At 35.6% G+C, this 25185-nt stretch overlaps 1 protein-coding gene across 5 annotated transcripts in view; it reads right to left on the reverse strand.

The window, feature by feature from the left end:
• The window catches only part of LOC128988351 (nucleoprotein TPR-like), a 118654-nt gene that overhangs the window by 34815 nt on the left and 58654 nt on the right, over window positions 1-25185 (reverse strand). The gene's annotated exons all lie outside the window — the stretch shown is intronic.

Here is a 25185-nt window from a genome sequence, read left to right on the forward strand (position 1 = left end):
CGGAAATTGAGATGGACTGACCAAGTATTAAATTACATCAGGACAATGGGTGCAAATGTCAACTTGGCAGAAGACAGAGAAAGGTGGAAGAGGCTGGTACTTGAGGCGGAGAATCAACTGAGATTTGTGGAGCCACGGCAGTAAGTAAGTAAGATATCATATAACATATATCATAGATTAGTACCTAAATACTAAATTTCATCAAAATTGGACAAGGACAGACATCACTTTGATTTAAAACCAAACCACTTTGTTTGGTTTCAGGGGGGGCCAAAACAGATACATCCACTCCAAAATCAAACATTTTGAAAAAAAAAAAATACTTTCTCCATATACTATGGTATAGCCACAGAAAGAAAAAGGTTACAGCAAAATTTGTCTTCTAGCATCTTTAAAATAGTAATAATTGTTCTGGGATGATAGATTTCTGAGCGTAGAAAATCGGAAATCAACAAAAAATTCATTGAAATTTATCATTGAGAACAACATGTTTAATTAAACGTGAATGACTTTACACAAGCTATGACCCGATATCAAGCTGTTAATCAAATGGGTTACACACAGTAAACAATAAAAACTAATCGCTCGTATCTTTTCTTTTTACAATCAATGTACCATTACAACTCTTAGTTGAGTCAACAGATTTGTATAGTTCAAATTAATTACAATTATTTATTTTCTTGAACTCATTGATTCACAAAGAAGCATGAATGACAAATGATGAAATAAGAATACAGATATCATTAAGCTTCAAAGTGATTCCTCACGGCCGTTAAAAAAGATAGTTATTGATTTCTGCCAATTTTTCAATGGCAGAATCATTTTAAAAAATAGTTTAAAATCATCAACGCATTTTGAAAATACAACTTTATAAATGGTAAACTTGATTCACTAATGAAAATTAGTGATGAAAAGAATGCGTCTTATCTTATCTAAGAGGGGCAGGCCGAGACCATAAGGCACTTCATCCGAAAAGTCGAATTATTGCGCACCCCTGACAGTGGTTTTATTGACGGACACAACAATCCAGGCATCCGATGAAAGCCTGTAGTCTTCCAATCCAATTAGTTCCTCCTCGGGAAGGTGTCTACCTCTTAACACATTGCCAAGGGTTTTAAGAGGTTTTGCCTCCTAGCGTCAGAGAGGTTTTTACAATAAAAAAGCAGAAGAGTTTTTTTGTTTTTTTTTTTTTGCTGGTTTGTTTCTGCCCGAAGGATTGATTTTGGATTCAGATGTTACTTAGGGATCCAATTAATTATGGTATCTAATTAAATAGTAACAAGACCTAGTTTGGGTCTTCTCTCCTTACAAAAAGAAAAAAAAGTTGGGGCATTGAAAAACACTTAAAAGGTTATTAAAAATGTTGAATTATGTTTATTTAACTTAAATTAGTTTTAAAAAGTTATGGTAACATTGAATTTCTAACAATTGATTTGGCATGATTTGCTTAATTTTAAAGCTAGCTGTGTACCCGTTCTTACCTAACTAACCAAACGAGATATAGTTAAAATACTATACCTCAACCTTGCCATTAAACATTCAGGTTGGACATTTCACTATCAAATGTGCTCTTGTCCTGTCAACTCTGAGTAATATGCGCTACCAACTTATAAATAATTGTTTAGGCCTATGAACCCAATAGATGGGCAATTGGTCTATTGGCTGTATGGTCCAGCGAGCAGCACATAGCGTTGAGAAGACACATTGGAAAAGCAATTTGAGCATAATCCGTAAACCTCTGTTACAATCACCCACAGCAGTTGTCACTTTACACTTTACACAACCACCATTGAAGTGCCGTCAATGAGTTGAAACCTTTTATGTAAGCTATTGGTAACGCTTATGTAAAAAATGTAAGTTTCCCAGCCATATACAACACTGATTCAAGGTCTTTTTCCCAGATATCAAAACTCAAGAAAAATGTTATACACAAAGAATCTCTATTTTCATTTACGGTTACCCTACACATTATTGCACTTGCGATTAATTAAATCTGTTATGTAAGGAAAAATGGTTTTAATCCAACTGGGTTTGGATTTGCTTTTGAAACGTTCGATCGGAAATGATTGCGGTATTTCTAAACAACATTTAATGTAAACATATCAGTGACAGCTAGAGAAAAATAATCTTGATCTGAACAGCTGTTCGCTATTTCGTAGATGATTATGTGATAAACATTGGGAGAAAACTTGACAAAAATCGCACAAAATTGGGGTTCGTAAGTTTGTTTACAAAGTAGTGAGGCCGTATTTTAATAGCTAAAGACACTCTCGCTAATCCAGTGAATACATTAAAATGATTCGGATCTTGATAGGTAATCTCGTTTTTGAGGAGAAGGCCGCGTAAAATTACTCTTGGGCCGAGACAGACGGAAGACAGACAGACAGAAATTTAGATGAGACTTGTTTCGGCTTCTTTAATGTATAAAACGTATAAATAACCTAAAAATTTATGATTCTGAGCAATGTACAGACAAAACTCTAATTTTATTTATATAGATAGATTGCATTATCAGCTAGCGATGGTCGAATTAAGGAATTTTGAATATCAAATCCGATTCTCAAGTCTAAAATCTAAAAATAAAATCTTAAAAAAAAATCTAAAAAATCTTGAGTATCAAATCCTGAATTTCAAATCCTAACCTGATCCTTAAAGTCCTGATTAAATAATATATCCTCAAACTAAGTTTTTTTAATTGTTTTAATAGGCTAATGAATTAAACATATTATTACCGGTGCTATTAGAGTAAAAATATTTTTAAAGACTGAAAATAACATGGTTGGTATATTAGAGCAGTAAGTAGGCCCACCCCACGGTATAACCTGCGGTATTTCATTACTATATATGAAAGTTTTGACACAAGTGAGCAGACAGCATAAAAACCTCAAAAAAAATTTCAAAAAGTAAAAACTGTTTCATTAGCTTCATTTAAATGGTTTCAACTAACAGCTGTAGGAATAATATTATTATTATTATTGATTGCCTTCTCTGCGAAAATAAACAAAAAAAATGTTGAATATTTCAGATTTTCAGGATTTTTTACCAAAATAAATATTACACTTAAACATAATGCTATACATGGGACCAAATAGAAACTCTCCTGGTTATTTTGGTGGTGGAACCACACTGATCGGTAAAAGAATCACAGAGAAATTGGTGAACATACATAGAAAAAAAAACATTGCCACAAACAAATTGAGAACCTCCTCCTTTTGTTGGTAGTGGGGAAAAAAAATACTGGCAACCAGTTATTACAGTCAATTTGACCACACATTTATTAATATTGGGATTGTTCTTATAAGCACCTAACTTGCCTCTGTTGGATGGTTAAATGTTAAAAGAAGACAAATTCTCATGTTTTAGATTCAAAATTAAATACCCCCTCCGCAGCAAACCTGCCGACTAAGCGATTTCCATTCGTCTGAATTGATTTTCAATTAAATCTATTTAAATAACCTTAGGTTTAATGAGTACCTAGGTTTGCTGCTACAAGGAAACTGAAACTAATAAAGTGTATTTTTAGCAAGATATTAATAGCTTAGTATAAAATAAATAAATTTGCCAAGTTTTATCAAAATATATCCATAAACAAGCAAACTACAACAGTCTACAATATTCTCCATAAGAATAACATGGGAATTTTAAATTTACAACTTTTTGAATTTTCTCCATTTCTAATAACCGTACAAAAACCCTTTTATATACTAAATTATTTGTTTTTTTTAAGCTCTTTAAAAAGGTCTAGAGAGAAATTGGGAAATATTGTGTTTTGAGGGTCAAAAATGAGAAAAGCCATTTTTTACCCCATAAAAGCCCCCATAAAACCCCGTTCCCATGGTCCGATCATGCTGCAATTTTATCCCGCCTTACACCTTTAAACCAAATGTCATCAAAATCTGACAAAAATTACTCAAGTTATCGTGTTCACGGACATATGTATGTATATATATAAATCTTATTAAGTAAATCAAAATACCACAGTACCCTAAAAACATTTTATTTTATAAAAAAATAAAAAAGTACAAGCTTAATTGTTCGGTACAGCAATTTACTCTACAGGCTATTATAGTAATAAATTACTCATCATTTACTATCGTAGTCAATGGTAGTTGGTTCTGAGCACATAAAAGTCTAATCAGATGTTTGTTTAGATCTTCATAATTTATTACTAGGGTGATGATGCAATAAAACCCCCATTAGCAGTCCCAAATCAATCCCAAAATGTCATACGAGCGCTATTGCCGTCGCGCAGATGCCGTCGAGATAGCGCCGGAAAAATTAAATGTCATACGTGACGGCAAATGCGTCGCGTTGATGCCGTCCCGCCAACGCCAGGTGCCTGTCATACGTAGCGTCTTCCGGGCGCATTTGCCGTCGCGGCAATTATGTTATTACCAAGATGGACACCATCCAGTTAGGTTGTATCAGCTTTTTGCACATTTTAGATTATCGTTATTATACGCTTCGCTTCATTAAATTATTTTTAAAAAATACACAAAAACAATATTTAGAATTTATGACAGAAATAAAAAAAAAACAGCATCATTTTTATTTAAATATATAACAAGTAAAACTCTTTTTCTTTTTCAACAGCTGTCATCTGATTCCAGTTTTCGTGCATGGCCTCCCCAACCTCGTTCCAGCACTGTGCCTTCAGTTGCCTGTTGCTGTAATCACTCGACTTTACATCGTACAGAGGTGGCAGATTTTCAACTAAATAAATATTTTTTTCCGTACAAAGGTGTTCCAGTTGTTCTGACAGTGCTCACGCGGCAAATGCGTCCCGCTAGCGCCAGCGCTCCGTATGACAGGGTCCCGCGTCACGTGCGCCGCGTCTCTAGCGCGACCGTCCGCGTTAGCTGCGCTCAGCGTCCGGCTAACGCGGACTCGCCGACGGCATTAGCGTCCGTATGACATGCTCCATAAGAACCCCATTGCCGGGTTGGAGCAACTTTAACGCGACGGCAATAGCGCTCGTATGACATGGCCCTAAGTTAAGATATTTGTAATGGATATTCTATATTTCTATCGATGAAACCACAAGCGTAGTAGTTGTTGTTGTTTGCATATTTTTTTCCGTTATGCAAGCCTACTTGGTCTTAAATTATGTCATTGCATGTTCTGTATCTTGTCTTATATTGTTGGATGTGGCTGTTAAGGTTTAAATGTTTTTTGTTCCCTATATTTTTTTATTGTGTTGAAGGTACTTTATGCAATCTAAATCTTATGAACTAGAATTATGATAGTGATTTTTGTAACGGTCGTATTCCTCTTGGAATACCTACCGCTACTTTGGGTGACGTAGCTCAGGAATGAAACTCAGCACTCGCTTACAAAACCCAACTTTATTAAATACTCAAAACAACACAAAGAACACAGAGATAACTAACAATCAAAAAGGTAGAGTAGACTGGAACTGTATAAATAATTTAGTAACTTAAACCCCAATTTGGAAAAGACTCTAAACCCCAATTTTGAAAACCCTTAACATTTTCTTACCTGGACCCAAGGCCAAGGGCCTTGGGCTCCAGCTCCCCCAGCAGGACCCCGTCCTCTGGTGCACCACACCAACACTACACACCAAAACTCACCCCCTGATCAAGTGCACTGGCCTACTTAAAGCAACAGCCTTCAGTAGGTCAGCACAAAACAAAACAACCAACATTGAAACAAAAATTATTGAAACTAAGAGAAGTGTTTGGAATGTGTTACCTTAACAAATCATTGGCCTCTACGATATACGTCCGTGAACGCGATAACTTGAGTAATTTTTGTCCGATTTTGATGAAATTAGGTTTAAAGGTGTAAAGCGGGATAAACTTGAATGAGTTCGCGAACCAGCACGATCGGACCATGGGAACGGGGCTTTACGGGGGGTTTTATGGGGTCAAAATTGGTTTTTCTCACTTTTGACCCTCAAAACACAAAATTTCCCGATTTCTCTTTAGACCTTTTTAAAGAGCTTAAAAAAACAAATAATTTAGTATATAAAAGTATTTTTGTTTGATTATTAGTAACGGAGAAAATTAAAAAAATTGTAAATTTAAAATTCCCATGTTATTCTTATGGAGAATATTGTCAAATGTTGTAGTTTGGCTTGTTTATGGATATATTTTGATCAAACTTGGAAAATTTATTTATTTGTACTAAGCTATCAATATTTTACTCAAAAACACACTTTATTAGTTTCCTTGTAGCAGCAAACCTAGGTAGGCTACTCGTTAAACCTAAAATTATTAAAATATATTTAACTGAAAATCAATTCAGACAAATGGAAATTCGCTTAGTCGGCAGGTTTGCTGCGGCGGGGGTATTTCTATGTATGTTCACCAATTTCTCTGTGATTCTTTTACTGATCAGTGTGGTTCCACCACCAAAATAACCAGGAGAGTTTCTATTTGGTACCTTATATATTATGTTTAAGTACAATATTTGTTTCGGTGAAAAATTCTGAAAATCTTAAATATTCAACATCTATTTTGTTTACATTTGTGCAGATTGTTTACATTTGTGCAGAGAAGGCAATAAATAATGATAACATTCCTACAGCTGTTAGTTGAAACCATTTAAATTAAGCTAGAGACAATTCTTCATGAAACAGTTGCTTCATATTGATCAATAAACTATTTCTTGCCATGCATTTTGTTTTGGTTACTATAAAAAATGTATTTTAACGTTTGATCTGATTTGTGTATACAGTAATTCTGTTTTTAGTATTGAATATTCTGACTTAAAAAAAACATATATGTTTCAGTGAATAGCTGTATGATATTGACAAATAAAGGTATATTGTGAAAACCAAAGCATTCGTAAAACAGGTCTAAATATAAATTAAATGCAATTTTTCCTTACACGACCTAAGAAGTGTGACAGTGCATAATCGTCAATTTTAATTACTAAACATGCATTTGCAGATGTGGAATGTTTATTGATATTCTCTACCCAAATACTATATCATATCAATACTATTATGCCTGCTTCGGAAAGTCCTAGAGGAAGATGATTTGCAATTTCGACTAGGCTATATCTTGATCAAACAAAACCACCTACATGGCTTGCACTACTTTTAACTGAACCAATCTTTCATATACATATTTCATTTGCAGATGTGGAATGTTTATTAATATTCTCTACCCAGTTACTATAACATATCAATACTATTATGCCTGCTTCGGAAAGTCCTAGAGGAAGATGATTTGCAATTTCGACTAGGCTATATCTTGATCAAACAAAATCCCCTACATGACTTACACCACTTTTAGCTGAACCAATCTTTCATATAATATTTTCCAAAGGTACTATACGTGTTATCGACCAATTTTCTACTTTTGAGAGATTTTTTAGTGCTGGTAGCTGAGGAATAACTTTCATATTGTTCCAAAAGGCTTGAGACGTTACTGTATTTCTTTTTATAATGTAAAAGTACACCGATTGCAGGAAATGATGATGTCTGACATTTAAATCTATATATATAATACGTGAAGCCGTATTTTGTTAACGCAACTCCTCCCTTATTTGTGGACCAATTTCAACGTTTAAGGTGTCAAAAGATTCGTCTCAATATGTAGTTTTGCAATAAGGTTTTAGAACTTTAAAATTTCTATTCTTAAGGGCGTGAGACCCTCTCAAAGGTCGGGTTTTCCCCATAAGAAATACATTGAACAAATTTAAAAACAAAAAACAGCTGTTTATAAAAAGAAACACATTAGCTTTTTGGACGTAAATATTAATGTTTTAATATTCAGTAGGTTAAGACAAAGTTAAACAGTTAATTAGTTTTGTTGGAAGAACGGAAAATGCCTCAAGTTGAAAGAAGAAATATTGAAAACCGGAGGAGGAGACAATTAATAATAAAGTATCTTATGCGTATGAGGAGAGTAGAGAAAGATATATCTGATCTAACAGATACACATCCATATACACATGCACTTGGTGAGATGAATAATATTTGCCAGTTCTGCTATGCGAATTACTTTGGAAGTGAAAAAATATACGAAGCACATACGAAGCCGTGTTGTCACGGTTGTAAAATAAACTTGCCTAATGTCATATCAAATGAATGTATGCAAGAAATTTTACTTAGGCTATGCCACTGACGGATCGAGATATTTCAAAACATTTATTAGAAACCATAATAATTTTAGTGGCAATATTAGACATAAGTGAAGGACTTAGTGTTTAGCCTATGTATTCAACGATCGAGTAGTTACAGTCAAGTTTATCTTTATGATTCAGGAGAGGCAAATAATATACGCTGTTCAAAAAGAGAAAATGAAAATTGCTATCCAAATCTTATAGCTACAAAAGTTATCCAACCTATTTCGACAAATGAATCCATACTTTCAAAACTTTGGGACAGGTATTAAGAGAAACCCCACTGAACAACGTGAGGACGTTCTGATGCGGGGCATATACTGTGACTAAAAACAACACGTTAAAATATGTTAACAAACTATCAATGGTGTTGCTGCTTTAGCCTGTATTCAAAGCAGATTACGGCTTTCCAGTTGATAACCCAGAGTTTGTGGGTAAAAAATGGAGCACATTAAATGGTTGATATCACCCGAACGCTCAGGATTCTCTACGGAGAAAATTCGTTTGATTAGGGGGATGTCTAGGCAACAGTTTTCTTCAATTCTCAATGTTGGAAAATCTTTGTTGCAACATGGTCGCTCGAATTGAAGCAGATCGTTTAGCATTCATTAGAAGCTATCAGTTAAAACTGAGAGCAGAAATAATGCAGGTGAATATTGACGACGCAAATAGAGATATTTAAAATTAGTTTCTAACAAGTATTTAAACAACTCTAAGATGTAGGCCTAACTAGAATTACTCGAATTTAAGCATGACGTTTTCCTTATGCGGCTCATACTACTTACTTATCATACTTATGATGTTTTATACTATGCGGCTCATTGAGCCGCACGGGTTCTCTAGTGTATTAAGAAAAGACAATTAGTTTTTCATTAGGCCTAATGTAATGGACAACTCTTTCTTTCTTAAGGAATATTTAAAAATGTTAATTTTCATACTCATTGATTATGTAATCTGAACAGGTGACTCAAGCAGTTTTAAAATAATGATTGTTCTGTGGAACTTTTGATTGTTTCAAACAGTTTTGCTTGTCAAAAAACCTCAAGTAATTAATATATAAAAAATTATAGTCACTAAAAATCATGAAATAATTTATTTTTGTAAAAAAATACAACAGACTTGAAACGCTCTAAAAAGAATGAAATAATTTCAATAAAGTAAACTTTTGTATTAGGCAAGCTCACGTATTTCAAGTCGGCGCGGCTCAAACTGCGAATGATTGAAATTAAATATTGTGTATGTATTTTGAAAATCAATAAATTGTAGCTGGATAACATAAATATATAAAAAACATACTAAACTGTTTTGTTTATATATTAAAGGAAATATTTTCTTGTATTTTATGTTTACTTCAGAATAAATGCATTATGAAAATAACACACACAAATGTTCTATACGAATATGAAAATAATTTAGTTTGATATTATGATTGGGAAAAGAAGCTAGTTTGGTATTAAAACGTTTCTTTTCCATGTTAGAAACATTCAAATGCGTTATAATCTTATTAAAGAAAGATGCTCATTAATACCACTAGGAGTACGCTCCGAAGTCACGTATGAGAATGAACGAAGACCATTTCATACATAAAAAACTATCCACATTCATATCAGTTGATCAGCTGCTCAAGCAGTTTTAACTTCATTAAGGAACTAACACCAAATCCATAATACTTTTTCACCAAAGCATTTTCTTTACTGTACTTTGGACTTGCGGCATTAAAGCAGGACCAGGAATCAGGGAGTTGGTATATGAAAGGGACCTTGGTCCAAGGTCATTAGGCAGGTTTTAGAAAATTCACTAATAAGGAACTATGTATAATCACTGAACGTATTTCGATGTATTTAAAAGCAGCAATATTGCTCGAAAATGCTAAATAATATTAGGTTTGTCAATCTATAGAAACTAAGGAACTATGAATAATCACTGAACGTATTTCGATGTGTTTAAAAGCAGCAATATTGCTAGAAAATGCTAAATAATATTAGGTTTGTCAATCTATAGAAACTCCAACAATTACTTTGTGATGTTTCATTGCTCTACAACATTCAGAAATAAATTATAACAGTGAGAACCATTATACATTGAGGGTAAGGACATCCCTTACATGACCATAAGAATTATAAACATTTCAAAATACAAGAATTTAAACCTTTTAGGTGTTGCATGGGAGGAAACACTATTTTTGAACCATCAGATACTGCTGAATTTGTTGTGTGAATGTTCAAACAAATGTTTACCCGAAACAGTTTTAAAACTTTATATATTTGGATTCACATTTTAATACATTTACCTACGACCGTTTATTAAAATAGCCGTTTCAGTTCAGTTGTTAGAATTTTAAAGTTTCTCATAACATCATAGTTTTATCATAACACAGGTAACGGACCAATGAGGTTCAAGTCATGGTGGAAGGAAAATACATAGGTGTGTGCTATTCCCGTCATATTCTGACGTCATCCAGATTGCAAACGAAAAATCACCTGATTGTACAGTATTGCCATATTTAAATATATATATTTGTTTTTGATTTGATTGTTATTGTTTATATATTTTTGTTTTAAATGGTGAAATGGTGTTTGCAATCTTGGTGACTGTGACTTCAACAGCAAATTACGGGAATAGCACACCTTTGTATTCACCCAACAATAACCCATGCTTCCACCATGGGTTCAACTATTGAGATAGAGGAATTAAAATTGTAATGATTCGAACTAATCGGCTAATTTAATTGTCGAGTGGTGCTTAACAATCAGTGTTTGGTACAATGTTTCGTTCCATAATTTTCAGTGGCTATGATACTATAAACGAAAACATAACCTCTCTTCTTAGAAGTTATGAGCAGGGCCGATTTACCGAATAGGCACGGTAGGCACGTGCCTAGGGCGCGAGGCAATTGGCTTTTTTAGGGGGCACCAAAAAAAGTAAAATATTTTGTGGTTTTATTTGCATACGATCGCGTTAAAACTCCCGTGATTTCGGCAAAATTCTGATTATTTTCCGCTGTCGTGTGGACATAATTATCGTCTTCCATGATCGCGGAAATATATTAACATATCGCGCGGTCGTCAGGAGATTATCATCGTCTACCACGAATGAGGAAAAATTCTGATCTTTTCCCGCTGTCGTGTGGACATTATCACCGTCGTGCGTGATAGCGGTTAAATTCTGATCACCACTCGCGGCCGTGAAGACATCATAATATCGTCCCCCGCTACCCCGCGATCGTGTGGACATAGTAATCGCCTCCCGCGATTGCGGCAAAATCGTAATCATCACTCGCGGTCTTGTGGAGATCATCATCGCCTTCCGCAAATGAGGCAAAATTCTGACATTTTCCCGCGATTGTGAAGACATCATCGTCGACATGATCGCAATAAAATACTGATCACCCCTCGCGGCATTGAAGGCATCATTATATCTTCCCCGTGGCCGTTTGGACATAGTAATCGCCTCCCGAAATTGTGTCAAAACGGTAATAATCTCCCGCGGCCATGTGGAGATCATCGTCTTCTGCGAATAAGGCAAAATTTGGATCTTTTTCCGCGGTCGTGTGGACATTATCACTGTGTTGCGCGATCGCGGCATAATTCTGATCATCCCTCGCGGCCGTATAGAAATCATTGTATCTCCCTCAGACATCGAAATTGTCTCCCGCGGTCGTGAAGACATCGTAATCGTCTCCCTCGATTGCGGCAAAATGTCAATCATATGACGCTGTCGTGCGAAGATCATCATTGTCTTCCGCGATTGCGGCAAAATTGTTGCTGTTTCCCGCGGCCGTGTGTGGACATTATCATCGTCTTCCGTGATCACGGCAATATTCTGATCATCCCTCGCGGCTCCGTATGGATATCATCACCATCTTCTGCGATCGCGGGAAATTTTGATCATCCCTCGCGGCCGTGTGTAGACATATCTCAGCATGTCTTCCGCGGTCACGGAAAAGTCACAGTTGTCATGCACAATCGTGGTAAATTCAACATTCCAAGTAGAAATACGAAATTCTCACGCATATTTCCCGGTTAAAAAAAACTCACGCATAATTTGCGGCGTGGATACCCTGTTATATACAGGGTGACAAAAAAGTCTGGAAACGGTTTAATATCTTTTTAACTAAATTTGTTAGAAAATTCAAACTTTTCACATCAACTTATATGTATGAAAACTTCTTTTTGCAATCATTGCCATAATTTGACCTTCACCAGGGGACGGCCCACGAGGAGTAGATACATAATCTTTAATGTAAGCATAGGTTGATATGCACATCATTTTAAAGGTCTGGTCAAGTGGAGTTCATTGCCGGAAACCGCGTCAAAAAAGGTTCATCCGTTACAACATGGCGGCAGTTTAAAGTTCTTGCGGAATATACCTGCAGAGGCCTTAGTATTGGTAAATACTCATAGTCAACTTTAGCAGGGAATTCTGAAACACGGTTAAATTTGTTTTGAAGATTGAATACTATTAGTCTATGACCTAGTTGACTTTAAAATACAGTTTAAGCTCTCAAGCTGATGTTTAATACGAGTATTTGCCCATACTAAAGCCTGTGTAGGTATATTTCACAAGAACTTTGGACAGCTGCCATTTTTTAACGGATTAACCTTTTTTGACGCGGTTTCCGGCAATGAACTCCACTTGACTAACCCTTTAAAATGATGTGCATATCAACCTATGCTTACATTAAAGATTATGTACCTACTCCTCATGGGTCGTCCCCTGGTAGAGGTAAAAAAATGACAATGCTTGGAAAAAGTAGTTTTCATACATATAAGTTGATGTGAAAGGTCTGAATTTTCTAACGGACATAGTTACAAAGATATTAAACCGTTTCCAGACTTTTTTGTCACCCTGTATAATGCAAAGGGGCGCTACTATTAGTTGTGCCTAGGGCGCTGACAGGGTCAAAAACGGGCCTGGTTATGAGTAGTGATTTTAAGTAATTATAACACTGTCGTAGGTAAAGTGGTGTACGCAACTCGCGTAAATAGTGTTAACGACACTCGTAGAAGTTTTTAAAGCCCTCGCCAAGGGTCGTACCTTAAATTTTCTACTCGTGACGTTAACACTGTATTTACGCATTCGTTACTACTGTAGCCCTACTACTTTACTTTACCATATCGTAAAATAGTTTTAAATGCAAAATTATTATGCAGGAGTAAATATTTTGTATCAAGTATTTTTTTCTCCTGCTACTTCACACCCAACCAGCACATTGCAGAGTACTGTCAGATGGTCAACTCTCTGGAGGACAAGATCTTAAAAATCGATGGTGTTGGTGAGGTGACTGTTTGAAGGGATTTCAATGCTAGGGCGGTGGAATGGGGTTTACCCCAAACAAACACAGAGGGTCAGTATGTTGTAGAGATGGCAGCCAGGCTACCTTCATATATCCTTAATACAGGTGACATTTTCATCATCTGTCACCCCTGGCAAGGAAAGATGATCCCTAACATCTCTCTGGCATCTGAAGCCCTAGCCCACCAGTCACGGACTGGTGAGTCTCCAAGGACTACTCTGAAAGGGACTTATCAGGCAATCGTCTTCAGGGAACTTCCCGAGCTTTCCTGAGTTGGGTATCCATATGCCAATTCAGCTCATCCGTCTCAATGTTGGGACCTCAGTCGTCTTTGCCAGGTCACTTTTCAGGGTTACATAAAAAATCAAACTGTTGGGGACATTAGAAGTGCCGAATTTCAAGCCACATTGAAGATGCGTCCCACCATCTTCGGCATTTGACTGTTCCATGCCTAGGACTTTCGCCCACCGCAGAAAGAAGCCAGTTTACTGGTGGAAACCCAAGATTGCAGGACCCCAGAGAATGTGCCTAGGGCTCTGACGAGCAGCGCAGCATGCCAGAAACCGGCCTGAAGGTAATGCTAGATCGGCAGAGCACAAGGCCCCCATGCGAGATGACCATTGTGATATCAACTGGAGTAACATCAGGTGCTGGAAGCAACTGTATCAGGACATCCAGAATAATCCTTGGGTGATACGCTACAAGATTGTAACCCAAAAGCTAGTGACTTGATCACCCCCTACGGTCATGGATCATGGAACCTGTCGCCGTGGCTACTGTCATTGAAGTGTTATTTCCAAAGCACCCACCGTGACCAGCAAGGGAATTTGGAGATTAGGGCGCGTTACCAGCTTTTCGGGAAGAGGAACTATCCTTCGTTGTCTGATCCCTGAGAAATGGAAGAGCACCTGGTGACTACAATCTTACTTTACATTGTAAAAAAGTAACAACAATTATACAGACGGCTATATTCAACCCTAAACCACTGCCACACAATCAATACTTCTTAGTTTTTTTTATAACTATTTTTATAGTTATTACCATGAACTAAACCTAGCGAAACTCAACTAAGCTAAGTGTAAAAGATTTATCTTAAAAATAACCTGGGCCCTATGGCCCAAAATGTTAATATTTGCAATTTCATGATGATTATATTTGATCTAGTGAAACTTGTTGATCTTGTTCAACATGTTTAGCTGATGGCATTCCTGCAGAAATCTTAAAGCTTGTTGGTGTTCATTAGACTGTTACTTGACATACAAATCAGTTACCTATACTCAAAGAATTCAGTACACAATACACTACTTGTAATCATGGACTCTGCTATGCTGTAAGTTAGTTAAAACCAATCTTTAAACCTAAAGTGTGACCCTTTTTTACATTCTAAGTGCTATTGAACTTGGATTTTAATGCAATGTAGTGTAAATTTTAATTGGTTGCTTGTTTTTTTGGAATTTAACTTTAAAATCTTAAAGAGGGTCCCCAATTTCAAAGTTTTACATCGATGGAAGTATTGTTTTGTTTTAAAATATGGGACTCTTTTATCTTAAACATTCAGTACATCATGAATTGGGTCTAAAAAATACCTCCAACTCAGCAAACCTGCAGACTAAGCGAAATTCAATTTGCCTTATTTGAATTTCACTTAATCTATTTAAATAGGTAACATAAGGTTTGACAAGTACTTAGGTTTACTAATACATGGAGAGTAATAAAGTGTAATTTTTAGTAAAATACTTAATAGCTTAGTATAAAATAAAAAAAATACCGTGGGAATTTTTATTTTAGCAAATTTCCTATACAGGGAATAAGCTATTACCATAGGTCTCATGGTGAGACCTAGACCCGGGACCGATTTACTTTTTCCTTTATGGCCCCAGAGGCCAAAACACACTCCGTTTAAACTCATATATATACAGGGTGACAAAAAAGTCTAGAAACGGCTTGATATCTTTTTAACTAAATTCGTTAAAAAATTCAAATCTTTCACACCAACTTATATGTATGAATACTATTTTTTGCAAGCATTACCATTTTTTTACCTTCACCAGGGGACGGCCCATGAGGAGTAGGTACATAATCTTTAATTTAAGCATAGGTTGATATTCACATCTTTTTAAAGGTCTGGTCAAGTGGAGTTCATTACCCAATACCGTGTCAAAAAAGGTTAATCCGTTACAAAATGGCGGCAGTCCAAAGTTCTTGCAGAATATACCTGCACAGGCTGCACAATTTGTTTTTCAGGATTTATTTTGCCAACAGTGTCATTTAGAGGCTTCTGATTGATAATATAGGTTTACTAATTGAAAAATTAGTTTTGTTCATAGAATAAAATTGTAAATGCCTCAAATTCAATTTTATAGTTTTTTTTATTGTGAAATTGACGTCATAAACTAACCAAACCAACCAAACGTGCTGACAATGAACAAATCTAATGAAGGTTTATTAATCGAAAAAATAGTTGTGTTCATAAAATAAAATTATAAATGCCTCAAATCCTATTTTATAATTTTTAATTATAAAACTAAACTATCATAACCTAACCAAACTTGCTGATGGTGAAAAATCGAATGAAGGTTTTATTCGAAAATATGTTTCTGTTCATAAAATAAAACTATAATTGGGTCAAATTCAATTTTATAATGTTTTAATTATAAAATTAAACCATCATAACCTAACCAAACTAACCAAACGTGTTGATAATGAAAAAGTCCAATACAAAAAAATAGTGCTACGGGTGGGATTCGAACCCGGGTCCTTCGGAATATCAGCCCAGCACTCTATCCACTACACCACCGAGGCCGTTAGCGTAAATCCGTATCGTTGCGGTAATGATGTTCCCTCAGCCAATCAGGAGCCTCAAAATAATACTGTAGGTAACACTAAACCTGAAATAAAAATTCAGCGCACAGGCTTAGAGTTGGTAAATACTCATAGTCAACAAAATATAAAAAACATAAAACAGCTGAACATATGATATTAAATACAAAGTAAAAAGGGAAATTAATAGTACAGAACAAATGGTAAATATAATGTAATGTATAAAGTAGTGGTAACACCTACTCCTCATGGGCCATCCCCTGGTGAAGGTAAAAAAATGGTAATGCTTGCAAAAAGTATTTTTCATGCATGTAAGTTTATGTGAAAGGTTTGAATTTTATAACGGATTTGGTTAAACAGATATTAAGCCGTTTCCAGACTTTTTTTCACCCTGCATGTCATACTAATATTATAAATGTGAAACTTTGTGTGTTTGTTTGTTTGTTTTAAGTTCAATCACGCTTTAACTACTGGATAGATTGGGCTGAAATTTGGCATGATGATAGCTCACATTCCCGATTAACATATTGGCCTAATCTTATCTGAAAAATCCTATCGGGCTCTGGCCCAGTGGCTCTGTCGTTCCCCATGTTAACCTTATAAGTACTCATATTTAAAAGGAATTGAAGAATTTAGTCAGCTGTTTCAACAATTTAAGTTGGTTCTATGATATCATAGACAAAAAGAATTAAATATAGACTGTCAGCTGTGCTGCGTTTACCATAGGTTATGGCGCACACCGCTGGGAGCTGCCCCATGTAGTTACGCGCTACGTAACTACTTGGCGCGCCCAGCGGTGTGCGCCACAACCTATGGTAACCACTGCAAGGCAGAAACAAAAACTTATATGCAATGGGAACTGTCAAAGTAGGATTGTTTACAGTTATGTTTTATGTTTTTAATTTATTGAATGATTTGTGATTGTGCAAATGTTTGATAGTTTATTTTTCCTAAGGTTTGGGTGCAGTGGTAGAACATTATGGCTATGGTATATGTGTTATACTATAGCATGCCGTAAATTTAAAGAACAACATTTGGTGAGTCGGTGGCTCAGTCGGTAGCGTCGCGGACTTCGGGCCCAAGGCAGTAGTGTCGTGGGTTCGGATCCTGGTCACTGCCACTAACTTTCATCAGTACAGTTCACCGTGGAACTGTACCGGCTCAACCCTTGCTTTGCTGGATACGTTCCACGCACAGATCTGTAGTCTATGTGGACGGGCAAATGCAAGGTTAAAAGAGGCCGCCAAACCTCTTAAAAAAAAAAAAAATTTTCCAGACTGTGTCCTTCTTAATTGCAAACACAAAGCTTGAGTATTACTGCAACAAGCATTTTATACTTATATGCCAACCCTTATATGCTTATATATGCTCAAGCAAAAATTTTCCGATGTTCATGAAATTTGGTACAAACGTGTGAACCTACGTTTATTCGAACAAGTTCGCAAACAAGCATGATCGGACTATGAGAATGGGGGTTTATGGGGGGTTTTATGGAGTAATAATTGGTTTTTCCCATTTTCGACCCTAAAAACACAAAATTTAACAATTTCTTTCCAAACCGTTTTGTGGAAATTAAAAAAGGAAATAATTTTGTATATTGAAGAGTATTTGTATGCCTAACGGTTACAGAGATAATTAAATAAATTGTAAATTTAAAATTCCCATGTTATTCTTATGGGGAATAAATAAACTGTTTTAGTTTGCTTGTTTATGGATATATTTTAATCAAATTTGCCATTTTTGTACTACTAAGCTATCAACGCTATCATACTAAGCTATCAACATTTCAATTAAAAAACACCTCAATACCTTCCCTGTAGCAGCAAACCTAAGAACTCATTAAAATTAATGTTATTCAAATAGGAAATAAATCTGAGAATTTTAAGGAAATATTTGAGTAGAAATCCAGCTAGGAAAATGGAAATTTTCTTAGTCTGCAGGTTTACTGCGGTGGGGATATTTTATATTTTCCCTGTATTAAATAACCGTACAACAATATTCCAATGTACTAATTTACTTGTTTTTCACGCTGTTCAAAATGGTTTAGAGAGAAAATATTTTATTTTGATATGGTCCAAAATGAGAAAAACCAAATTTTACCCATTACCCTGTTCCTGTAGTTCGATCATAGTTCTGCGCTCTCTCGTCTGACCAGATTTGTACAAAATTTCATTGAAATTGGATGGTATATAAATGAATCTGAACGGATAGAGTTTTTTGCCACTGGAACATCAAAACTAAATATTAAAGTGGTCCCAGGTCTATGTCTTACCATGAGACCTGAGACAGTAATAGCTTAGTCTATTCCCAATACTGTATATATGAGAAATTCGCTGGATAGTAGCTAAGAAACCAAACTAAAAAGTTGTAGGTCTAAAACTATTTTAAATTATCCATAATCTTAAAACAATAAGGGGTTTCCCTGTAACATCCTTTTTCCAGCCAATTTACTTTAAAACATAGGTAGGTAATGTAAGTGTCAGATTTTTATATTAATTGTTAGGTGTAATTTTAGCTAATAATCAAGCTGCAATTGCAAATGGTAATTTCCTTTAGGACTTTGACCCCTCTACGTTGAATTTATATCCAGAGTCCATTTTCAAAGATCTTCGATCTTTGGGTCAGCATGTCTGGTATAATGACAAACTTTCTTTATAAAGGTTAAAATCTGCATTGTAATTTACAGTGGCGGTTCTAGGGCCTTATCATGGGGGGCTTGCAGGGTGTTCTTCACCAGAAGGAAGTCCAAGAGCTTCTCGCACGGACAATTTTCTATTTTTAAAGCCATATTTAAGGTCCATAACCACCGTTACGTTTTTATAACAAAATTTATGTTTTAATTTATACTTCCAGGGTCCAATTGGGGTGAGGGGCTTTCTAAAGCCTCTATGCCCCCCCCCCTTTGAATTGCCACTGGTAGTTTAACAGCTGTTACTTTGTGTGAATGTTGAGCCACAGTCAGAATGTAAACAAGAGACTAAGCAGTTCACTTGGTCTATGTAAATGATGATTAGTGGTATTATATGATAGTTGGCAAAACAGTTTTTTTACTTTGCTGCATCACTGGTCCATGTTCTGTGAGTACTGTGAACCAAGTGATACCCGCTCTAGATGTGTAATATTAAAATGTACCCTGGTCCGTGACAATGATCTCAGCATCGCATATATGTGGCAATCGGTAGCGAGCGTGTTGAAAGGAAGACATGATGAGCGTTATTTCACACTCGTTTTAACGGATCAGACTATGATACAAAAATAATCAGATTACCAAGGCACTAATGGCTGTTATTTTGTGATGCTTACTGTAAGCAGGAAAACACAGTGAACAGTTTCACAGAGTACTTACGATATATTATCGCATGAAATGTTTGTCTGATATAAATATGTAGGCCTATTCAAATATTTCATTCAACGTTATAGTTTTTTCTGTTGTTATTATCAGTATATCTATAAAAGCCCTGCCACTCTGCTGCATATAGGTTAGGTTAGTTAGAATCATTTTAGTTTATGATAATGACAAAATATCATTTTTTAAATTCAACCTTTTTGATAAGTAGGGACCTAGTGTTTAAAAAGAAGGTAGTTATTACTGTACCATGAACTAAACCTAGCGAAACTCAACTAAGCTAACCAAATACCCACAGAACAGTGTAAAAGTTTCTTCTTAAAAATAACCTAGAGGCCCTATGACCCAAAATGTTCATTTTAACATAGCTATTTTATACAACGTGAAACAATAGATGTTACCCACATAGCCTATAATATTTTTTTTTGGTAATACATGATGTTATGTATGTAGCCTACCCCTACCCAAGATGCGATTAGCGTTACTTTATATGACCAGTCTAGCCTAACCTAAGGGTAAAAACACACATACAGCGACTGGGAACAGAGCGGAACGGCGCGATTTAGAGTGACAAAATCAAACCAATACAATCAAGTAGTAACACGCACACAAACTGCTGTTGCGAGCATAGCGGAGCGAAACGGTTAACTTAGGAACAATCTCGTTTGTTTTTCTAGCATTTGGGAGCGGAGCAGGCAACGATTCTGTGCAACGCCAGTAGGCTGCTCTGTATGCCCATTCCACCCTAAACAAAACTTACCCAGAGTGTTTCAGAACCTTCTCGAACCTTTTCTTTTTGAAAGAATGCATTCAAAGGTTGATGTAGAATGGTATTGCATAAATCATGATTAATACTTCTTAACAACACGTCAGATGTGCGCCGCTACCACACGTCTGTTCCAAATGACGCCACATTATACGTTCCTAATCCAGTTACTTTTAAAACTGTTTAAAAACAGATTGCCCTCAAAGAAAACCTAGTACCGTATAGGAACGGTAGTGCCTCTTAACCTCATTAGCCGAAATGGATGGAATCAACTTCACTTTATCTGCCCGCACCTATAATATTGATTATGAAATTAAATTGTTCTAAACTATTACATCTAACCTAATCAAACTTGCTGTAACATTTCAAAATACGGTTTGATAGTAGAATTCTGAAATTTAGGCTAACTGTTCTTAACTAACCTAACCAAACTGTCTGTAGCATTTCAAAAATTGGCCCTTTTGATAACAGAAATGGCTTTCGCGCTCAATTGACTGTTCTAGAACGTTTAATCCTTAACTTATTATGCGCGTCTTTTGCTTCAAAATAGACAAATTTTAAAGGAACCTCCATCTTTGCAGGAATTTAATGTGAGTGAGTAGGTAAGTAATTCATAATGGGGTCTAGAGTAACTGTTTTTTTTCATTATTTTGCAATACTGGAACGGGAAGGGGTTGTGACGTAATTTTGACATGTGAATGACCACTTTGTAATGTTTTAAGCCAAGTCTTTTGCCACGGCCACCTTTAACTTGTCTAGCGCCAAACATCGCATAAGATAACATGGCAAACAGGTGACACCAGCTCATTAATTTGCATACTATCCATTTAAATTTAAATTTAAGAACATAAATGTATTCAAAGATTGAAAATAAAACATAGAGAATTGAAGACCAAAACAAGATTTAAAAATCAAAAATATATTTTTGTACATTTAAAAGGGGAGTCCATATTTTCATAGCCCAGTACCGGTAAGCAAGTTTTCATATTATTAACAAATACACAAATACTATTAGCTGCCTCAAAAAACAAAACAGCTGTTACAAGCCTACTTGCGATGTTGCCACTTCTAAGGCCGCGGCCTTTTTGCTGTGCTGCAAATTGCTGCAAACTTGCTTTGTGGTATCTTGGAAATGATCGAGCTCCCGTTCGTGTCGCTCTCGCTTAAGTCGCTGCATGTGTCCGACATCAGTCGCTCACACTCTCGACGCTACAGCCCGCCTGCTCCGCTCTGAATTGCTGTATGTGTTTTTTTACCCTAAGACATATTAGGTATAGAAGCACAATTAATTGGACATAAGTTATCTAGATCCTAATTTATAGGTACGGTACTACAATTCAAAATGGCCTTGATTTACGCAATATCGTAGCCTTAAATGGTATCTTCATTACGCAATTGGCTATGGTAATTCTGAGCAATTACTTGGTCAACCCCAATTTTTTTCATACTTTACTACGGTCATCAGGAGGTTCTCAGAAAGCAAGAAACATATAATTCAAGGCCCGCAAGGCCATATCACAGGTTGCCGAGCGATAAGAAGGTTCAAAGTTTAAGCGATAACAGTGGCTTGCGGGAGACGTGCGGAAGGCCAGTTGTGACAGTACCGTTATGGCTATGGCTAGTGGTTCCTCCGACAATCCTCCCGGCGATTACTGAGTTAATTAATAACCTAACTTAACCTAACCTAACCTAACTTATTATGTTTTTTTAGTCTCAAATACATCTCTAAGGCCAATTGTAACAGTACCGTTACGTTACGTTAGGTTACGTTAGAATAGGTTAATTAATAACCTAACTTAACCTTGCGGGGCTTAAATTATATGTTTCTTGCTTTCTGAGAACCTCCTGATGACCGTAGTAAAATATGAAAAAAATTGGGGTTGACCAAGTAATTGCTCAGAATTACCTTGGCTATTATTAAAAATTGAAAATAGGGCACTGCATTGGAGTTGCTTATTTGGATAAACCCAAGCAAAAAATTGCCAACTACGACTTGGCTTATTTTCTAACTCTGTCGACTATTAGGCCCCTACAGGCCTAGGCCTAACTAAGTAAAATTAGGATGAAACATGTAGCCTATTCATGGTGATACTCCAAAGTCAATTAAAAACCAAGAAGTACATGCCTAGGAGTAAAGTTTGGCAGAGAACCTGTGATGTATTAATATCGTTTTAAATATAAATAAATTGAGGCCTGTATCGATTTTGATTCGGTTCGATACATAAGAAGCATCGTTTCCACAATATAATTTTGTTATTTGAATGTGTGTCGAATTGAGCTAAATTATTGATTTTCAGTAAATAAAATTATCAATACAATGCAAGTATTGATAAAAATGCAAGCATTTTTGAAAAGGTAATTTGAAGTGTTTTTCTCAAGATTTTAATTTTACAAAAACAGTATGCAGGCGACATAAACTAACAACTCGATACATTATAAACTAAACTTTACCTTCCTAATCTAACCTAACTTCAAAACACTTAATGCAGTCACCAATTCGCATAAAGCACGACCTACCACCCTGACATGCCTAAATGAGAACTGTAATTTTACAGTTGCTTGTCGTGTGGTTGAAAACAGTCAGCTGTAGGCTTAGTTAACCCACAGTTCATTCCACTTGTAAATGTTATCCATCCTACCTTGTTTATTGTAATGTTGTATATTTCTACGGCTATATCGTGAGAAATATTCATCAGCGGTGAAAAATAATAGTATAGGCTATTTGGATTCAGGAGGTAAAAAAATATGAAGTAGCCTAAGATATCAAAATTAAAAATTCGTTTGGAGGCACCTATACGGAATAAATACGTATCGTTTGATTACTTAGGTCTAGGTAAGGTTAACCTAACCTAACTAACCAAACAATATATCGAATTAAACAATCGAATAATCAATATTACTCATTCGGTTATTTGTGCCAACAGATATGGAAGTTTACCCACACAGGCTGCTATTCTTGTCTTAAGTACAGTAATTTAATTAGCCTACTGTTTTCTAGAAGTGGAGCGACACACATTGTTATTCGCTTTGCCGCAATCCGGGCCGAGAAAAACCTAGCTTAAGTTAAGGCCCAGAGATATAGGCTACCTACCTATCTAAGTTAAAGGCAAGAAGAAATTGATCTATATAAGGCCTAGGTCCTTAAGCTTAAGTTAATTGGACTGTAGAATAGGCCAAGGTAGGCCTAGGCTATTAGCCTACCTTTGATTGTACGCTACCCGAACACGAACGTTGTCAGTTTTGATAAGGCACACTCTTGTCAGTTTAAAATGGGCCAACACTTGAAAGATCATATCTCAACAATGACAATTAATTTTTAAACAACACAGTAATATTTTCCTAGTATTTCCTTCCTTGCCAATGGCCATGAATCCCTCAGATTTTCTTGGTTAATGCATCGAGCCTCTTTAACCTGGATCTAGTCTTTTAGTTGCGATTGACGACTGTAGTATCACAAACTACACTTCAAAGTGTAACCATAACACCCTAACTACTACAATTAATTACTTTATTACTATTTAACTAACGGTGTTAACATCAACATAAAACTCAGCTCAGCAGACAGCACCCAACAACGCAACAACACGAACACACAAACACAATCACGAATCACAACACAACACAATCCAATCGACGACGACGACGATAAACAAATTTTAAAAAAAAAGTGACTCTTAAAAAAAAAATAGTAATAATTAGGCTGATATTATTCAAGCCTACTGAACAAACAACCATAACAACATGTAACTACCTAAATAATTTTATCGAATGTAAGTTAATAAATTTCGGTGGATATTTTTAAATCCGATATTTATTTCCACAGATAAATATTCTTTTAAATAGTTATAAGTCAGTGTAAAGCGTTCTTATGCGTAAAACTGTTTACTCCATGGATGAAAGAAATAATAGACAATTTGGTCTCTTTGTCTAAAGCGAGAAGCAAAATAACAAAATTGTTGCTCGTAAAATGTAAACAAAAAAAAGAAGAAGAAGGTAGCTCCTAATGTTATTCCTATGGGGGGAAATTAAAATGGTTTTTTTAGGATTAAATAGTAATTACTGAACAAATATGCTCCAAAAACGATCCCCGGCATGATATTATACTATAGAATCTTTGTGCAAAACATCAAGTTGATAGATGTAATCGTTCTCGAGTTTTTGTAATCCATAGAGATGCTTTTCGTACCAGTATGAGAATTCACTTCGTTCATTCAACTATAATGCCGATCTCTGATTACGGCAAAAAAATAACACTTAACGCATAACTATGAAAAAGACATGCATATTAACAACTTTAGTTATAGTCACCTGCAATATGGACACCCTCTTTCAATTTTGTATCAAAAATCATCATAGAGCCGCGCCGACTTAAAATACGTGAGCTTGCCTAATACAAAAGTTTACTTTATTGAAATTATTTCATTCTTTTTAGAGCGTTTCAAGTCGGTTGTATTTTTTTACAAAAATAAATTATTGTACTGAATGCTTTTATTTTTATATGTTTTTAAGTTTAAAAAACAACTAGACATTGTGTTGGCTGGAAATAAATTTTATCATGGCTATTCAAAGTAACTCAGAGTAAAATAGGTAAAGCCTTTATCTTAACTGTGATTTTTCTTGAAACAATCCTCGTAGGAGTAAAAGGTTTTAATAATGTGTGGTACAGTAATTGTTGTTAGAAAACCATGAATATAGGATACTATCCATTTTCATAGTAATGTCAATGTATAAAAATTTTAAATAATGGTTCAAATACATATCTGAGAAGAAAACCGCAAAAATACGGGTAGCCGCGTACCGTACCGATTTTGTACAGAGAACCGAGGTGCAAAATATTGTACCGTACCGACCTTAAATTTTCTA

The sequence above is a fragment of the Macrosteles quadrilineatus genome, unplaced genomic scaffold (assembly GCF_028750875.1).
Source record: "Macrosteles quadrilineatus isolate MER2022 unplaced genomic scaffold, UCM_ALF_1.0 Scaffold_3__2_contigs__length_128488019, whole genome shotgun sequence".
NCBI classification, from domain to species: domain Eukaryota; kingdom Metazoa; phylum Arthropoda; class Insecta; order Hemiptera; family Cicadellidae; genus Macrosteles; species Macrosteles quadrilineatus.